Source organism: Panthera uncia, chromosome C2 (genome assembly GCF_023721935.1).
Source record: "Panthera uncia isolate 11264 chromosome C2, Puncia_PCG_1.0, whole genome shotgun sequence".
Classification (NCBI taxonomy): Eukaryota; Metazoa; Chordata; class Mammalia; order Carnivora; family Felidae; genus Panthera; species Panthera uncia.
The window spans coordinates 101,630,312-101,649,456 of record NC_064810.1 but is presented as its reverse complement, the minus strand read 5'-3'; the positions used below and the strand labels follow the sequence as shown (position 1 = coordinate 101,649,456).

The following is a 19,145-nucleotide window of genomic DNA, read 5'->3' as shown; positions in this document are numbered from 1 at the left end:
AACAACTTAATAAGAATTGCATGTGAGTTTGTCTTACTGTCATTTCTTGCATAACAGCCATCTATAAAAGCCAAAGATACTTTATTCATATTTTTCAAACCTCTGGTATAGCATGTGGCTCTGTTCAATGCAGAGAGTGTTTAAATGCATTTATAGAAAAAAATCTTACGTGTAACAGGAGACAAAAGGAAAGGGTATTTTTGTTTGATGTAATATTGGCAGCTTTCCAGCTTAAACCAGAATAATTGACTAATCCTCATTTTTATGGCTAATGAATTCAAGTACCTAGGCTCTTCAACCTGAGTGGCACAGTGAGCTCCAGCTTTTCATATGTGTAAAAATTAATTACCTTCCATAGATAACTCACAATAGTGGTTACTCTGGAGAGGAGAGTACATTTTTATCCTCTTATTGTATTATTTGCATTTTTAACTTTGTCCATACATTTTCTATTTTTTTTTTAATTTTCAATAAATAAATAAAACTAAATAAACCTTGTTAGTACATTTCCCCTTATCTTCAGTGCTGGAAATAGAATATAATAAGACTGAAAACCATTCTCCTTGTTTTCAGTAAAGCTTTTCATGTATATCCATGGAATAAGTCAAGAAAAGAACTCAGCAACAGGGTCAGCCATCATGGAACTGCAATGTCAAGGTCAGAGAAGGTCAGTAGTGAGACAGGCTTACTACTGTGCCAGTGAACACCTGAACTCCAGGGATGCTTCTGCCATAGGGTGCTTGGTGGTCTTTATGCCCTATGTCAGCACTGGTCCCAGAGTCCCAGGAAGGCTAGCCTTATTGGGGGGTAAAAAAAAAGGAGAGAGAGAAAAGTTCATCTGAAATAGAATAGGACTCATGGCCAGTGAGCTGATGTGGATTCAGCATTTTCTGATCTTACTTCCTGGTGGTTGCCTCTGGTCTACCTTACCTTGATCTTCCTGTGTCTGACAAGTTACCTGACTTGCTGCTTTACTTGGCCTTTTAGTCTGATTCTCTTTCCTGAACTATAGCCAAACCTCTACTAATTTTCTTGCAAGAAAGTATAGCACACTGGAAAGAGCCTAGGCTTTGAAGCCAAACTGGCTTCAAGTTTATTACTTATCATGCCTTATACAGCTTTTTATGAGGATTAAAGATAGCGTATGGAAAATGACAGACATAGGGTAGACAATGAGGGTAACAGTGTTCGCCTTTCTGCTATTATCTTTGCTGTTACCTAGGTTGTCATATTTTTAGTTTGTTATACAGGGGCATTTTCCCAACCCCTTCATGGTTGAGAAGATTTCCCATCTTAAACTGTGCATAGACTGATTTCCTACACGAGCACAACAGAAACCATCAACATTCTGGCTCTGTCAACCTCCTCTTTCTTCTTTGTGCTGTCCTGAATGGAAAAGCAATTTCTCTACTGCGTTAGTACTCTGTTTTTGGTTTTTCTTTCCTAATGCTGTGTCTTTGTTATCGCTTGCTGCATAACAAATCACTCGAAAACTTAGCAGCTTTAAACAATAACTGTTCATCATCTCACACAGTTTCTGAAAGTCCAGAACCCTGGTTGGTTCTCTCGTGAGGTTGCAGTCAAGTTGTCAACCAGGGCAGCAGTCTTTGAATACTGGGGCTGGAAGTACTACTTTCAGGCTTATTCATGTGGCTCTTGGCAGGAGGCTTCAATTCTTTCCACATGGCCTCTCCATAAGGTTGTTTGCTACACAGCTTCCCTCAGAGATCTAAGAGAGAGCAAGGGAGTACCCAAGATTGAAATGGCAGTCTTTTATAACCTAATATTGAAAGGGACACACCATAGTTTCTGCCGTTTGCTGTTGGTCCCATAGACCAACCCTAACTCATTGTGGGAGGGGACTGCATGAAAGTATGAATACCAGGATGTGGCGATCATTGGGGCGTCTTGAAGGCTAGCCACCACAGTCTGAGTTGTAAAAATATCTGCTCTTAACTCTGCCAACTCCTTCACCTCCGCTCTCTATTATGATCACCCTTTCTCTCATTTTCTCATAGGTACCTTCATCCTGCTTCCATTACGTCCAAAGCCAGAGTGTTCGGCCCTGTCCCCAGCCCTGGGATGGCCTTAGGATTCTTTAGACTTAGCGTCCTTTCCCATAGCTGCAGATTGTGTTTCATTAGGCCATTGCCAATGCCCTCACTGTATCAGTTGCTAAATATTTTGAATTTGACTTCTGACTCCTCTAATTTGTGAAGACCTTTCCTTCTAGAGCTTCCTAACACAATACCCAGTATCTTAGTCCATTCAGGCTGCTATCACAAATACCACAGACTGGGTGGCTTATAAACAGCAGAAATATATTTCTCACGCTTTTGCAGACTAGAATCTGAGATTAGGATGTCAGCATGATCTGGTAAGGGCCTTCTTCCGGGTCACAGACTTCTGACTCCTCATTGCAGTGGAAGGGGCTAGGGAGCTCTCTCTGGCCATTTTTTTTTTTATAAGGGTACTAATCCCATTCCAGAGGGTACTGTCATCATGATCTAATCACCTCCCCAAGGCCCCACCTCCAAATACCATCATATCAGGCATTAGGATTTCAACATGAGAATTTGGTGGGGGAGGCAAACATCTGGACAGTAGTTCTCAGGTGTTCTCTGTAGTTGCCAAACTGCAACTTAGTTTTTCACAATGGTATCCTAACTGCTTTGAGATGAAAGCATTGCTCTCTGGATAGTTATAGTTTTCTGTCTCTCTGTCTCCCCATCTCTCTGTCTCTTCTTTCATCATTCCCTCACTCCCCACCCCTCACTTTATTTTTCTTTCTTTGTTTTTTCCTTTAGCTGGCTATGTACTAAAATTTATCGCATTTAAATTTTTTATATTTATTAAATAATTTGATGACCTGTTCTGTTTTTAATTTTTAAAATAGATGAATAAAGTAACTAGAGAAATTATTTTTATATTTGATCCAGCAGTAAAAGAGTTTCCTGTCCGGGTACCTGGGTGGCTCTGTCAGTTAAGTGTCCGACTTCAGCTCAGGTCATGATCTCACAGTTCATGGGTTCAAGCCTCACATCGGGCTCTCCACTCTCAGTACAGAGTCTGCTTCCTATCCCCTATCTCCCTCTCTCTGCCTCTCACCCGCATTGTCTCTCTTGGTTTCTCTCTCAAAAATAAATAAACATTAAGTGGGAAAAAAAAATTGCTTCTTGGCTGCCTCTTCAAATGAAAAAGTCACTGAATATCTTGTATTTTCTACTTTTTATTATTCCATAATTTCTCTTGCTTGTAGGCTTCTCCTTTCCTACCAAATTCCACCTCAGTTTCTTTGTTTCTAGAGAAAACAACAGTAAACAAGTGAGTCTCTCATCATGTCGGCTTTAGTGCAAGAATGCAGATGGAACTAACAAGTTACTTCCCCCATTTCCTAGAGACTGCTTCATTGTGGCTACATTTTAAAAAAATGTTTTGAGAAAAGCTTTCTTGAGAGAACACATATATATTTTTTTTATCTACCACTCTTAAAATTGCTTTCTGATCTACACGAAATTCAAGCTGAGATTAAGCATTGAAGAGCTAGGAAAAATAGAAATGCCCTCACGAAACGAGAGATGCATTTGATTTTTGCATTTAGACCCAGCTTGTGGAAAGTATTGGCCCACATAAATAGAAGGAAATAAACTCAGCCAAATTTACCTACTTGTCTGCAGGCCTACATGTGTTTTAAAATCATACCTGTAAGTGTTATAGGCCTAGTGTAATTGCATTTGCAAATAAAATACAGGAAGGTCTAGTGCTCAGAGTACAATTAGATGTGTTAATTTTCCCTTTTGGCTCCAATGTCAGAACTTCAAGCTTCTTCACTTGACTGTACTTCCTTGTAACCTTACCCTGTAGGGGAAATCAGTATTCCAGAACCACCAAAGAAAATGAGCTTGTCTAAAAATAGTTGCCTGTTGACAAGATTTTAGCAGATTTTTTTTTTTTAATATGAAAGCTTTGCCAAATGGAATGAGGTCAAATGTGACAGATGTGGTCAAATCCACTTCTAATCTGTAAATCCCTGACCAGCTGCAGTTGTGTTAATTTTAAAATGGATATTTTGAAGTTGTGCTGGATTTATGACATTCTCAGCATTTTTCTATATCTCTAAGCATTTGGGGGTACTCGGCTGCATTCTGTGCTTCGGTGATCAGTGCACACTGTTCACTGGTGTCCATTGGGTCCTACTTACCAGAGTCTCAAAGGAGGTTCTGTTTTGCCCTGCTTTTCTTTGTCAGGAATTCTTCTCCAGCAGCCCTGAATAATAAAAATTGGTTTACTATAATACTCTACAGCAGGTGGTTCTCGACCAGGGGCAATTTTTAACCCATCTACCCCACCTCCTGACATTTGGCAATGTCTGGAGGCATCTTTAGTGTCACAACTGAGGAGGAGGAATGGGGGGTGGAGGGGAGGGAGATGCCTAGTGGTATCTGGTGGGTGGAAGTCAAGGATGCTGGTGAACTATGCTGGAAGGCACAGGGCAGCCCTCATAGCAAAGAATTATCTGGTCCAAAATGTGGATAGTGATAAGGTTGAGAACTGCTTTAGAGCAATCGTTCTCAACCTTTGTAGCATATTAGAATCATTCTGGGGAGCTTATACCCTGAATGCACCCGGACCAATTAAACCAGAATCTCTGAACAAAGTACCCAGGCCTCCATGATTTTTTAAATCTCCCCAGGTGGTTCCAGTACACAGCCAGGGTTGAGAGCTGCTACTTTAGAGCAAACAATTTTAGAGGGCAAGACTAGCATAGGCATCGTCCCAGATAGTTTCCTTTCTAAAGTACCTGAAAGGGCCTCATTGAAATGTGGCTTGACATATGGGCAGTGTCCCATTATAGTATTACTGTGAGGTTCAAATGAGTTTTTAATAACTTTTTATATTCTCTAAGGCCAGCACTTAAAAACTTGAGGAACTTCTATTCTCATTACCATATTGGAAGTTCATTTTCTCTTGGTTCTATGTAATAAAATATGTTCTTTTTTCCTGCTGGTGAGTGGGGATAACAAGTATTTACTGGTAGCTTTAGTCAGTGAATTTCTCTCAGATAACATTTGGGGTATTTGGAGCATTGGAGATTTCTTTTCCTTGAAGGTTTCTGATGTATTTTTATGACTTGATGAACAAGTCTCATCATTTGTATCTATCTGAACCCATGTGCTATGCAAAGGAGCTAAAGTATCCTTTCTAAAAATATTTTATTTGAATATTTTCCCTTTTGCATCCCTTTCCTAACCATTTTCTCTCACAAAACCCCAAATCTTAAAATGCGTGGACAGTCACTCTAAACTCTAGACAAACAAGTATTCTCTAAGTATTGTTAACATTTAACTTTTCATTTTATTTTAGAAGCCTCTGTTGATGGCACAGCTTCTCAGGGACCCCCCCAACCCTCTCCCCAAAAAACAAAAATGTGTCTCTACCTTTTGACAGGTAGATTGAACAATTCTTAATGATGTATTACATGGTAGAAAGACTTCCATTTGTAAAAATCGGGACATACTTGCCTAGTGGACAATAAAACTGTCCCTGTCCACATTTGCCCCAGAGCCTCAGCAGAGATCAGATTGTCCATCTGCAGATCCCTTGAAGGAGTAGAGTGTGGTATAACTCATGGAGAGCCATCTGAAACTTGGGTCATTAACATGCTTTTCTCCCTGCACCCCCCAAGCCTGTCAGTAGATGCTGGACAGTAACCACAGGGAATGGAAATAAGGAAGAAAGTGGTGGTGGCCACAGAGCCCAGTGGCTGCCCACAGTTCTGTAGGTTTGTTAGGTTTCTCAGGCAGGACAGGGAGAGGTCCAGGTTTCCAGGGCCCTGAGGGTTTACAACTTTGGAGAACCTCTTTAGGAAAAAAAGAAGAAACATTAGGTACAAAATGCAGATTTATTTAGGATGAGAAATCACAATGAATTGCACATTCAGAGAGGTAACAAATACCCAAATATTACAGAACCTAGAAAATAACAGTATTTTTATTAATTGTCTGATACAGGCTGTTTAGTCTGACACATGCTTAATTTTTCCCATGTTTTTGGCAGCATACTCTTTGTTTGCCTTTTCCTGTAGTGATGAGTTTGTAACATTATTTCCTCTAGAGGGACTAGGAAGACAACTCAGTCTCTCCTTTAGAATAGTTGAATGAAATTTGTGGGATTTTATTTCGTTTTGTTTTTTAACTGATGCTGTAGAAAGTCTCTTTCAGCTTTTCGACTTGTTAGTGATGTCATGTCAATTATGAGCATTGCTGCCAAACCTGGGAAAACCTCTATCAAAGTTTCTTGCATACCTGAGATGAAAGATTTTAGGTCATTCGAAGTTTTCTGATGCAGTAGCTAATCATAAATACTCCGTGAATTTGTTAACACTCGTAAACCAGTTGGTTATTATTGTCCTTATTGTAATGGTTCATTTTGAGTTTTGTTTATCCTCACTGAATGTCAAATGATCAATAAGAACCTGTCGAGATGTAATGGACGAGGCCATTTCAGGTCAAAGGAGAGCGATGGTGTGATCTGGCAAAAGCGTGGTGTCCAGTTCGGGCGCAGTGCTGTGTCCAAGTAGGACAGCAGTGGTCAACAGGAGTAGGAGGGTGTGCTGGAGGCAGCCAGGAAAGTGGGAAAGTGTCAAAATTTGGCAGGTGCCTCAAGATAGACTAGCTGGTGTACTTTTAATTTAAGAAGTCCAGGGCCGTTGGTGGACCACTGAGTATGTGAAAGCAGCATGGTGTAATAGTAGTACCATTGGCCTTAGACCCTTCCAAATTCTGATTTGAATCCTAGCTCTTCCCCTGGCGGACCCGTGAGACTTTCCTGTCAAAAACTATATATGAAAGTAACTGCAAGCAACGTAAATATTTCACTATGCTTAAACTTGATATATCCTCGAGTGCCCCTTAGCTAGACCCCCAGTGGAGGCCAATATAAGCTCACTCTATACAAGGAAAATATAACCAAGGGGATGTCAGAGTAAAAAGAGACGGTGGTTTTACCTGATTACTTCTTACTTCTCCACATATGTTCTCCAAATTTTCCAAAAACATGAGCCAAGAAAGAGAACTTGTGCAGGGAGGGGCCCTCACATTTAAGCTGCAATAGCTTCAGGTAAATCTTCCTCTGCTCAGGACTTACTCTTTCCCTCCTCTATGGCTTCAGACTCAGAGATTATTTTTTAAGTTTATTTATTTATTTTGAGAAAGAGAGAGGAGAGAGAGAGAGAGAATGTGCGTACAAGCATGCACATGAGAGGGAGGGGCAGAAAGAGAGGGAGAGAGAGAATCCCGAGCAGTCTCTGTGCTGTCAGCACAGAGCCCAGCTTGGGGCTCAATTCCGTGAGCAATGACATCATGACCTGGGCCAAAATCAAGAGTCGGATACTTAACCTACTGAACCACCCAGGCATCCCAAGACAGATGATTTTTAATGCAATTATTTAGGCAGTTACTATCATTTTTGACAGTCATGTAGGGAAGATATACTCTGATTACATTTTAGACTAGATCATAAAACCCAAGCAAAGGAACATAAATGTCTGATATCAACACTCAGACAGAAGGTGGGATGATTATTCAGGGCAGGGCAGGATCTAACCCCAGTCAAAACATGGTCAGCCACCCCCTTTATCCAAAAGTGAGAGTTAATGACAAGAAAAAGTCTATAGGGTGCAACAAGTGCCTCATAATTTAAGCAGTAGTTGATCTTAAGGTATCTAGAAGAAAAACAGAGTTGTAGCAATTGGAGGCCCATAGCAACCAGGATTCTGGGCGGTTATATTTTGTCCTGAATCACACAGGTGTGACCCCTGCCCCAGAGGCCTGTTTAGCTGTGGGAAGCAGAAGCTAGGAAGAGGCACTGATTAGTATTTTAAAACAGTGGCCTTCAATAAAAAATACAACGCTTACGTATTTTCTAAAAAATTTTTGAAAACTACAGACTCCTCTTGCACATTTATAAATTGACATATCAAACCTTTCATCATAAGTTTGAGTAGTAACAAAGGATATAATTTCTGGCATTTTACATATGAGCTTTAACTATTTTAATCCAAATCTTGAGCTACAAATTTAGATCATTAAATTTTGAGGAAATGGCTACTTTTTAGCTTAGTTGTTAAACTCAGTCCTTACTATCAAACAAAAGGGCCAAACTAGACTTACTTGCTATCAGAAAATGCCTGTTGTCATTTTTTCAACTCAAAGGTATAAAAACAGTTCCCTATAAAAATCATCCTATGTCTGAGTTCTCATTCTGAGATGGATAGCTAGATGATGGATGAATGGATGGATGCATAGAAGCAAAGAAAGGATGGTTGGGGGCAGGGAGGAAGATGGATGGACAGATCATTATCTAGGTTACACCTTGCCCTAAGTATGTTGACTAGGAGAAAGAATGCACTTTCAGATTCTTCCTTTCACCTCCAATAAGTTTTCATACTCCGGGCAATGTTATGTTGTAAGATTTTTGATGAATGTGGGAGATACTGTGCTCTTTTGTAATGTGGGAAGAGGGTAATTATGAAGGAAAGATGGGAAAGGAGAACCATCTCAAGACAACCTAAGTTACGAAAGAAAGATCTGGGAATGGGATCTGAAAATTGATTTCATTAAAACTCGGTGTACACATATCTTCTGGGAAGTTTTTATGTATTACTAAAGGTAAAATTAAAGACAAAAGAAACCATAATTTTTTTACTTGCCTGAACATCAGAGTCAGAGACATGTAGAGGGAGACTACCTAGATAAATATGTTTTGATACATTTCTCACTTTGGGAAGAAATTTATGCAGAAACTGATAGTGGTAACTAGGCTCTCCTATCATAATCTGTTGGATAATATTCAAAGTCTAGTTAGACTATTGGAATAAGGGTTCCTACTTGATCCAAACTGGCTTTGAATCCCAGCCCAACCAGTTATCAGCTATATAACTTTGGGATAATTTATTAATTTTTCCAATTAATGGTTTTCTCATCTGTAAAATGGGACTAATAAAGAATGGTATCTTCAATATAGGATTGCTGTTAAGATTAAATGGCATAATACATGTAAAGTAGTGTGCAAGGAAGGGTTACATGCATGGGATTTATTTATTTGTTTGCTTAAGAGAAGGAGTGAATCTCTTTTTAAATTTGATTCCTAATATATGGGATGGACATGCACCTGAGAACACGGAGAGGTTGTGATAATGTCGTGCTAGAAAATGCCTTCTGATTCACCACCTGGCACATCCTAGAACTCAAGAGAAGTTTCTCAAAGCTTAGAGTAATAGGTAGACTTTATTAGGGAAAGAGAGAACTTATAAGCTCAAGATTAGCAAGAGAAGGTCTAGGTTCCCTATATTCCAGCACCCCACAGAGAGTTGTGTCCCTGGCCAGGGCCCTCTACTGGATACTTCCTAGTGTCTATATTACAAAGAAAAACCACAGCTTCACACCCCACTTTATTTTCCTTTTTCTATAAGCAAATGTGAGAGATCCTTCTCAGTAATGGGACACAAATGTCTCAAGCAATATAGATTTAGGTGCCAGTTTTTTACAGTTATTGTCTGGGAATACCAGCTTCCCAGCGCCTAGAAACCTTGGGCCATGGGAAGTTGGAGCCCATCTGGCTGCAGGAGGAAACTCCAGATAGTATGGGAAGCTGAGCTGGGGTCAACTCTTCCTGGTGAGAGAATCCTTAGTCCTAAGTAGCTCATCCAGGCAATCAGTGAGCCCTCAGTATCACTTTTGGACAGTGCTGCTCCTGAAATCACAGGTATCATCTGCTCTCTGCTTAACTCCTAGTCTGGATCTGAACTCCAATGGGAACAAAGATTTGGGAAAGAAACTTCAAGGAATTTAAAGTCTCTCTCTTGTGGGAAACTCTGGGCATAGTGCTGCTTTAGGACTAAAAGGTCAAGGTGCATTATAATAGAAGACCAGTTTTACCCCACTGCATGGGACTGTCCTGATAAACCATAAGCTCCTTGAGAATTGGCAGTTTTGGTTGCAACAGGAGATAGCAACTTTGTCATGGACAGCCTCATGATGGGCATTCCCTTACAGCACATTGTATTATAAGAAAGAAACCTATCAAGATAATCTCAAGAAAAAAGGAAGGTTTATTGGAAGAATAGAATCTTTGGGAGGAGCTTAAGGAAGAGCTGAATAGGCAGAACTAGAGCAAGATGTAACAAGGGCAGCTCTGGAAACTCTTACAGAAGTATGTAGATCTTCATTCTGTGGCACTGTCATTCATGTGGTTGGGTTACTACTGCTGTGTAACAAACTACCCCAAGCTCTGTGGGGGTGGGAACCTCACAACATTTTATTGTGCTTATGGATTCTAGGAGTCCACGCATAAGGGGAGTCACTTGTCCTTGACTCTTCATGTGTGGGGCCTCAGCTGGGAAGACTTGCATGGCTGGGTGCTAGAGGAGCCACTTTCAAGATAGCTTCTTCATATTCATACTTCTAGTACCTTGATGTAGGAATGGGCTTCATGGGTGCTATTGGCCAGAGCGCCTACACATGGGCTCATTAGCATCCAGGCCAAAAGATAATCAGACTTTTTATATGACAATGCAATGTTTTGGGAGGAAGCATCCTAAGAGGGGATGTCCAAAGAATGGTCATTCCAGAATATCCAGGTAGAAGTTGCATGCCTTATTTTTTAAGAAAAGATTTCTTATTACTTTCTTATTATTTATTTAATTTTTTAAATGTTTATTTTGAGAGAGAGTGTGTGCACATGTATGCGTGGAAGCAGGGGGCGGGGGGAGAGAGAGAGAGAGAGAGAGAGAGAGAGAGAGAGAGAGAGAGAATCCCAAGCAGGTTCCACACTATCAGCACAGAGTCCATCATGTGGCTCGATCTCACGAACTGTGAGATTGTGACCGAACTCAAATCAAGAGTCAGATGCTTAAACCCATGAGCCACCCAGGTGCCCTACATGCCTTTTTTTACCTAGCCTGGGAGTCACTTCTGACAAATGCTATTGGCCAAGTAGTCAAAGGTCACTCTGATTCAATGAGGAAACAGAGACTCTACCTCTTCATGGTAAAGATGTCAAAGCATTTGTGGCCATTTTTTTCTAAATTGTTACACTGGGCTACCAACTTCACTTTCTTCCTTGGTGAAATTCTTGAACTAGGGAATCTGATTGGCTTAGCTCATTCTGTGGATCAGTTCCTCTGGTCCTGTCAGCTCTGGCAAAAAGGGCAGGCTTATATATTTAGTAGAACTTTTCTTCCCTGCCTCTGAAGAGGGGCAGGCTCTCTAAGAAGAGTTTGTGATTGAGAAGGAAATAATGAGCTCTCTAGCGTGGACGCTATCAGGAGTGGTAACCATCTTACTGCTTTCCACAAGCGGTTTGGGGAATAGAGGGAACCTGGGCCAGAGAGAAGAGCAAGCTTATGAGGTGACTGAAGCTCATGGGGGCACAGATTCTGTCAAGAGCATGACACTTAAATTATTTGTGTTTATTGACATCTATAAGAAAGTGAGGTCTGGAAGCATTCAGGCTAAGCCAGAAGTGAATAATACTAGAAAATCAACCTTGTTCTTGAAAGGAGAACAGATTTGACCTTGAGCAAAATCAAAGAATGATAGAACCACTTCACAGCTGCTACAGATTTCCGACTTTTAGAAGCAGACGTTAAATATCAGATTTTCTTGGCTTTTAGTGTGTCAGTCCCAGTCAGTAATTAACAACACTGAATGAAACATCTTTGTTGAGATTCTCAGGCTGCTTAACTGATCAGCCTAGCTTAGCTGAGCATCCTGGGGTAGTAAGCAAAGGGAAAATATGGTTCCAGTTTTGGTGTGTGTGTTACTAGAGCAGCCACTGAAAAGAATTAAAATGTTTTTTCATCTTCCTTTCTGCCTGGGAGAACTAATTCATGGGGAAGTTAAGTGACTTTCTCAGGGTCTCAGAACAACTTAGTAGAATAGAATAGCCAGTCTTTAACTACCAAAGCTTTCCTGAGAGCCACAATTTTATGCTCTACCAACCTGCTTCCTCTGTTCAGATAGAATTTATAGTGGTAGTGCAGTTAGCTGAAGATGTCCATATGATTCTTTATGCTTGAGAAGAGGGCAAGGAATATCTGTGATTTCATAAATTAGCTCTGTGGCTCTCATGAGCAGCAGATTTTAAGGATAATCAGAACCTTTACTAGAAAAAATATTTGTTATGGAAATGAAGAAGGCATGGTTCTTTTGTAGAAAAGAGCAAACCAGACTTGGCTGATATAAAACCCAATGTGTCGATTAAAGAGAATGTTGTTACTTGTGTGAAGAAGAAGAAAGGAGGAGATAGACTGAAACAAACTGAACCATTGCTGAGGAAAGTCTGTCATCTGAAGAGTATGAGGACTTCAGGGCCTCATGTTGAAGTCCTGCTTTTCCTATCAATATTTCTTAATCCATTTAATTCTAATCTGTTTGCCACCCAGTTTTCCTTTTTTTTTTTTCCTTTAATTTTTATAGCACCAACTCCTGTAGACCAACATGATGATTGCCCTGTAATAAGTTCCTCTAGAGTGGGAAGTCTTAGAGAAAAACAATTTAAGTATTTCTTTCCTCTCAGTTAATATGCTACAATAGTAATTCTCATCCTTGAAGAACCTACACTTTCTTTTTATAACAAATATTTTGTAACAGTCTATCATCTTGAAATGAAATTCAGAAATTCATGTGCATAATGTTAAAATTTAGTGAGATGCCCTGATGACACAAAGGGGGAGACAAAGGGAAAGTAATATATAATAAAATTATATGTATTTCCATCTGTAAATACTCAGGTACTAATACACAAGAAGTCATACTGGTCAGATGCCAGCACTTAGATGCTTGTGGCACTTCCATAAATACAACAGCTGTGAATACAGACAGCTGCATTGGTTGGATTGTGGTTGGATTGTTTGGACAACTCAAATACAATAAGTGGTTCTGTTGTGGTGAACTGATTTTTCCAAGATGGACTAACTCTTTGTAAAGTTCTAAACAGAACAAAGTGCAAGCTCCTCTTCGTTTTCACAGCAGTTACATTCCTAGAAAATTCAGTGTATAGCGAAACCATTCCAAAAATATTTTTTGTTAACATGCAAAGCAGAAGACCCCAGCTCATGTGGTCATTAACAGGTTTTTCACTTCTGTTATTTGAAAGTTGTGTGCAGTGTAGGAAAGTCTTTGTTTTGTAGGACTGGCCATTGTGTTATAGAACATCTAGTGTCACTGACCTGTGTGTGTGTGTGTGTGTGTGTGTGTGTGTGTGTGTGTGTGTGTGTTTGTGTGTGTGTGTGGAACCCACTGTCCCTATGGCAACAAAAAATGCCCCCACAAATATTCACAATACCCCCATTTGGAACCAATGTTGTAGAGTCTGGAACAGAGGTGAAGAATTAAGTTTAGGTGAGTGATAGGAGTCTTCCTGAGTCCATTTGTAATGTCTTTGATTAATTTAGCGGGGGGTTAGGATGCTGACAGCCACTGTTTCATTTTCAAATATTAGAACCTTAAGATCCTAGGATCTTCTCAGGAAAAAGAAGGGTTGTGATGGTTAAGATGGCATGCTCAGCTTATAGCTTTCGCAAAACCATTAGAGCTTCATTTGAATCCCTAAGAAGGGTTTGGTCAGGGAAAGAAGACTCCAACTGCAGAAATGGTTCAAGCCTAAGTGACATCTTGAGGAACCTAGAAATAGGGTCAGTTATGTTTTGAGCAATAGTGTAACTGTCTTAGGACATTTTAAAAATGTTCTTCTTTCTAGGACTAATCTAGAATCTCCTGAAGGTCACACTGTCTCATTTTCTGAGGAGTCCTGGAAACCTGGGCCTTATGTGTAGTCCCAAGGGCTGTAGCCTGTAAGAATGACCCACAGGAGGTGCCTGAACCACTCATGTAATAAAGAGAATCCAAAGTGCTTAACTAGAAATTGATGAGCAGCCTAATAAGTCTATACCACTTATCTCATTACGTCGCATTCTGTATATGTAGTTACACATACGCATGTGCCTTTATAATAGATTTATGAAGAGAGCTTAATCTCGTTTCCCCTAAGTAATATAATAATAACTAATAATGACAACTAACAATTATTGAGCACTTCTATGTGCTAGATTCTATTACATGCATTTCATATGTTCCATTGTCTCAAGAGCCATAAATGGGAGGTATTATTTTTCACATGGGGACACTGAGGTACAAAGATGTTAAGGGACTCGCCTAAGGTTCTATAACTGGTAAGTAGCAAAGCCAGAATTTGAACCCAGGCAGTCTGTGTTTCTAGAGCCCATCCTCTTCACCATTATGCTACACGTTTTAATAAAGGATGTAGGTTGACAATTCATAATACACAAAGTGGTACTTCTTTAAATATCATCCTGCTCCCAGTCCTCATCAAGCTAAATGTTTGGAGGTGATGATGGTTAGAAAAAACTGGTAGTGCTGTTACAGCTTTATTCTGTAAGTGTCTACAGGAAACTCCCTGTGTGTATTCCAGTGTAACCAGAGCACATGAACAGCAGTATCTCTAAAACAGAAACGACTAGTGTAACCTTCACTCAGTTCATTAAAATTTGGGCCCAGGAGTCTCCATTCCAACTGACAGACAGACGTTCAATTCTGACTCTATTAAGCAAAAAGAAAACAAAACAAAACAAAACAAAAAATGGAATGTGAAATTTACTGGGTCTGTAAGTGAAAAGTCCAGTATATACACTCAATTTAAAAATGGCTTGATCCAAGTCTCAAACGATATCAAAGCTATAACTCTCACTCCTTGTGCTCTGCTTTTCTTTGCTGTTAACCTTACTCTTGTCCACTGCAAATAGTTTCCTCCTAGAAGCCACAAAAGATGTTTGTTGTTTGCAATTCCAGAGGAAGAGAGGGACTCTTTTCCTGGTATCCACAGGGAAGATATTGATTGGCCAGTGTGGGTCACATGCTCATCTTTGACCCAAGAACTGGGCCAAGGAAGAAGAATTCTAATTGGCCAGCCTGAGCCATATGCTTATTTGCCTAATCCCTCAGCAGGAGGGTGGGCAGGAACTGGGGACCTCACGGCTTGGAAGATAGGTGCCCCCCCCCCCTGCCGGGGGAAAGCAATGCTGGACATTTATAAATGATAGGTCACTGCTTCAAGGACCCAAGGATCCAAGGAACCAGAAACTGACTGCTACTATTTCTGCATTGCCAGACCATTGCATCTCCCAACTTGTAACTAAGTTGTTGATCCATGTACACTGTTTTTGTTTTTGCTTTGTTTTGCTTTTGTTTTGTTTTGTATATGAGGATGTAGAATTGTAAACAGTACCTGGCAGAGGGCAATAGTTCACTAACTGCTAGCTGATGTTATATGCTCATAAGTAAAAATGATATTGTTGCTATTGCCTCGATAATGAATGTCTGACAAAAAAGCTTATTATAATGTATACTGGTCTCAGGTGATGCTTATCAGCAACTACATGAATTATAGAGCAAGACTTTCTAATCTAGATTGCTCTTGAGTTTGATAAATTATTTGATCTTCTGCAACAGAGTTGAGGGGAAAAGGAAGTCAGATAAGAAAATATGGGAACTGAAGTAAAACTTTCATGCTAAAGAGGGTCAAAATGGAGGGGTGCCTGGGTGACTCAGTCAGTTAAGTGTCTGACTTCAACTCATGTCATGATCTCACGGTTTGTGAGTTCGAGCCCAGCATCAGGCTCTGTGCTGACAGCTTGGAGCCTGGAACCTGTTTCAGATTCTGTGTCTCTTTCTTTCTCTGCCCCTCTCCCACTCACACTCTGTCTCTCTCTGTCTCAAAAATAAATAAACATTAAAAAAAATTTTTTTATGAGGGTCAGAATGAAATGGTCACAAGGTGGCAAAAAATTGTCTCTTGCCTGCCCTAGGTCCACCAATCGGAAAACATTGTCCTCCTAATGATTCTAAACCATTAGCATCACTCTGCCCACATTGGGTAACTTGGGGGAGCTTTGTAAAACTATAGGCCACAGGCCTTAACCCTGAAGACTGATTTGGTAAGTGGGGAGGGGCACAGATTCCTAGAGTAAGTCTAGTGGGCAGCTAAACATGAGAACTGCAATAATTAACCTCTGTAATTTATAGGGGAGTATATGCTATAGTAAGAACACAGAGCAACAGTTTGGGCACACCCAAGCTACAAAAACTGAACCTTCAAGTGGTGTCTGTGAACATACAGGTGTTCACATCTGCCCCTCTTTTTGATGACAGAGCCATTCTGGACTCTTAGCACAGCTAACATGTCCTGCTTAGCTCCTCATTTTTCTCCCATCAAGGACTGATACACAAAACCTGTTCTTTCCTCCTCCATTCATGTCTTCCCCACCCCCCATTTTCCCCTTTTTCTTTCACTGCTCAGTTAATTTCACTTTGAACAGTTTCTTTCTCATGCATATAGGCAAATTCATTCTGACACATTTTCTGGTCTCTTTTGCAAATCTTACTCAAGATTTATTTTGGGAGGAAAATATTATTCTGTTTATTCATGAATAATCACAACCTTAAATACAGTTAATAAATTATATTCATTTATTCAAAAAATAGTTATCGTGCACCTACTTTGTACCAGGCATGGTTCTGGGTACTAGGAATTAAACTGTGAATAAGCCAGACAAGTTCCCTGTCCTCATGAAGATTATAGGGTAGTGACAGAGACAAAATGATGAACAAGTGACTGACTGATAGGATGCCAAATGGTGATAAGTGCTATGGAGAAAAATAAAACAGAATAAGAAACTAGAGCTTGATTGATGGGGCATAAGAGGGACTGAGGTGAGTGAGCAAGCAAAGCTTCTGAACACAGGCCTGAATGAAGTGAAGTGAGCCCTTCTAAGATCTCAGGAAGAGCCTCAGGCCAAGTGACCAGGAGACACTGAGGCAGGAATGTTTGGCCTATTCAAGGAATAACAGAATGAACAAGGCAATGGAGGTAGGGTATAAAATGAGAGAGATGAGATTCATGAGACTTACTTCAAATTCTATTAAATGGTGGTATAAGATGAACAACAAAGGTTGACGATTGGATTTGGCAAAATAGAATTGTCGGTGCCCTCCACAAAAGCAGCTTTGTTGGCACTGTGAGAACAAAATCCTCTTTGAAGTGAGGTAAGCAAAAATTGTGGAAGGTGAAGAAGTGGAAATTTCAAGTAAAGACAAATTTTGCTTGCAATCTGCTATGAAGATAAGCAAAGAAATGTGCCTGGAGCCAGGGGGTTTGTGGTATTTAGGTCGAGATTTTTTAAGGTGAGAGAAATTACAACATACTGATAATCTAATGAATAATCCTCTAGAATGGTGAAAACAGCTGGTGTAGGAGAGAGAAGAATAAGAGGAAAGCTCTTGAGTAGGTGAGGGAGCCAGGAATAGGGAGGAAAGAAGGCAAGACATTTTTGTTTCTGTGGGTGAATAAATTGATCATGGGAAAACACCTCAGTTTTCTCTGATTGCATCTCTTTTCTAAGGAAAATAGTGGAGGTCATAGGTTGAAGAGTGAGGATAGGGGAAGTGGTTTGGGGGATTAGAGAAAATGTAGAAATATACAAAACAGTCAACTCTGACACTGAGAGATGAAATTCACTAGGAAAAAAGAATTAAAAAATGCAATGATGAATGTTGCGAGATTGATGGTCAGAAATTTAAGGTGAGAATAATCAGGAAGATTGTGTTTATAGAGTGCATACCTGAAGTCAAAAGAGGATTTAACCAGATTTGGATATTTTCCATGCAAGGCAACAGAAGGAAGAGCAAGGGAGGAATTACAGTGATGTACTGCGTAAGAGAGATCATATGAGGATTTAAGGGGGGTGAGGGACAGTAAAAAAGTGGTAGAGCTAATGGATCATTCATTCTCTTGGGCTGAAGAATTCTTGGAGTCCAAGTGCTCGTGAGAGTGCTGTGGAAAGTTAGGAAGTAGTGGTTGGAGAAAAAGATGCTTCAAGTAAAGATCTCTGAAGTAGTTTGAGGAACTAAGTGGCAAGGCTTCCAGTGGCTGGTCTGTGTGGATGGTGACAATGGCAGTGGTAGAGAGAGTGGTGCTAGTCCTTCCGTCTACCAGGAGAACAGTAGAGCAGATCTCCTCTGGAGATGCTTGAGAGGTGCTGGATGTTTATGGGACAGGAAGTGGTGTGGACACAGCACTGAAGAACAAAGAGCTCTGCCCTGCCTTGGATCTTTTGGTATTAGGGGTGTGAGAGAGGACAGATACCACTTCAGAAGGATGCTCGAGAAGCAGTGCCCTTGGCTTAGAGCCAGGCTTCAGGTGGAGCAAGAGGTGAAGGCAATGGTCAAAAAAGAGTTTTGAGCATCAGGAGATTTTTCTGATAAGCAGTTCTGGTAGACATATTGGAAAAGTTGGAGGGGAATAGCAAAAGGGAGAAACAGGAAATGGGGGACACTTTAGCGAATGTATAAAGGTAAATTGGAATGAGTACTGGTAATGAGGCTTGGACTTTCCATGGTGACAGCATAAACAGGACATGCAAAAGGGTGAGTAATGATCTTTTGGAGGGACATGAGGGTAACCTCCTTTTAGGGATTGCTGTCTGGGCTAGAGACTGCTGACTGCCCACCCTAATATCATAGAACCTCCGATTTTTATTTGGACATTGCTGTCTAGAATAAAACAGTATTCCCCCAGCCTTCCTTGTAGCCAAATGGGGCCTTGTAGGACTTTGCATGATGGCTTAGATTCAGAGTCTAGGGCGGGTGTACCTGATTGCCAGGCCTGGGATATGTGCCAATTGCTAGCTGTCAAGGGGGCTGAGAAACAGAGAGCTGGACGATTTGCAATAGCATAAAGTCAAACAGTCTACATCCCCAACAATAGGGATAATTGGAGTAAGCTAAAGTTCAAAATAACCTGTAATATCCACCCATTGAGGATTAGTTAGAACAACTCCAGTGCTTCAAAATAGGGGATTAGATGGAAAAATGAAATGTCTAATAATTAGAATGACCTGAATTTACTCCAGCCTTATACATAAAAATTGAAAATGTAGGGACACCTGGGTGGCTCAGTCGGTTGAATATTTGACTCTTGATTTCGGCTCAGGTCATGATCTCAGATTCATGGGATAGAGCCCCACTTAGAATTCTTTCCTTCTCCCTCTGCCCCCCTCTCTCTCCTTC

General features: G+C 40.4%; 1 protein-coding gene across 4 annotated transcripts in view; it reads left to right on the top strand.

The window, feature by feature from the left end:
* The window catches only part of PPM1L (protein phosphatase, Mg2+/Mn2+ dependent 1L), a 287,828-nt gene that overhangs the window by 204,599 nt on the left and 64,084 nt on the right, over positions 1–19,145 (top strand). The window lies entirely within an intron of this gene.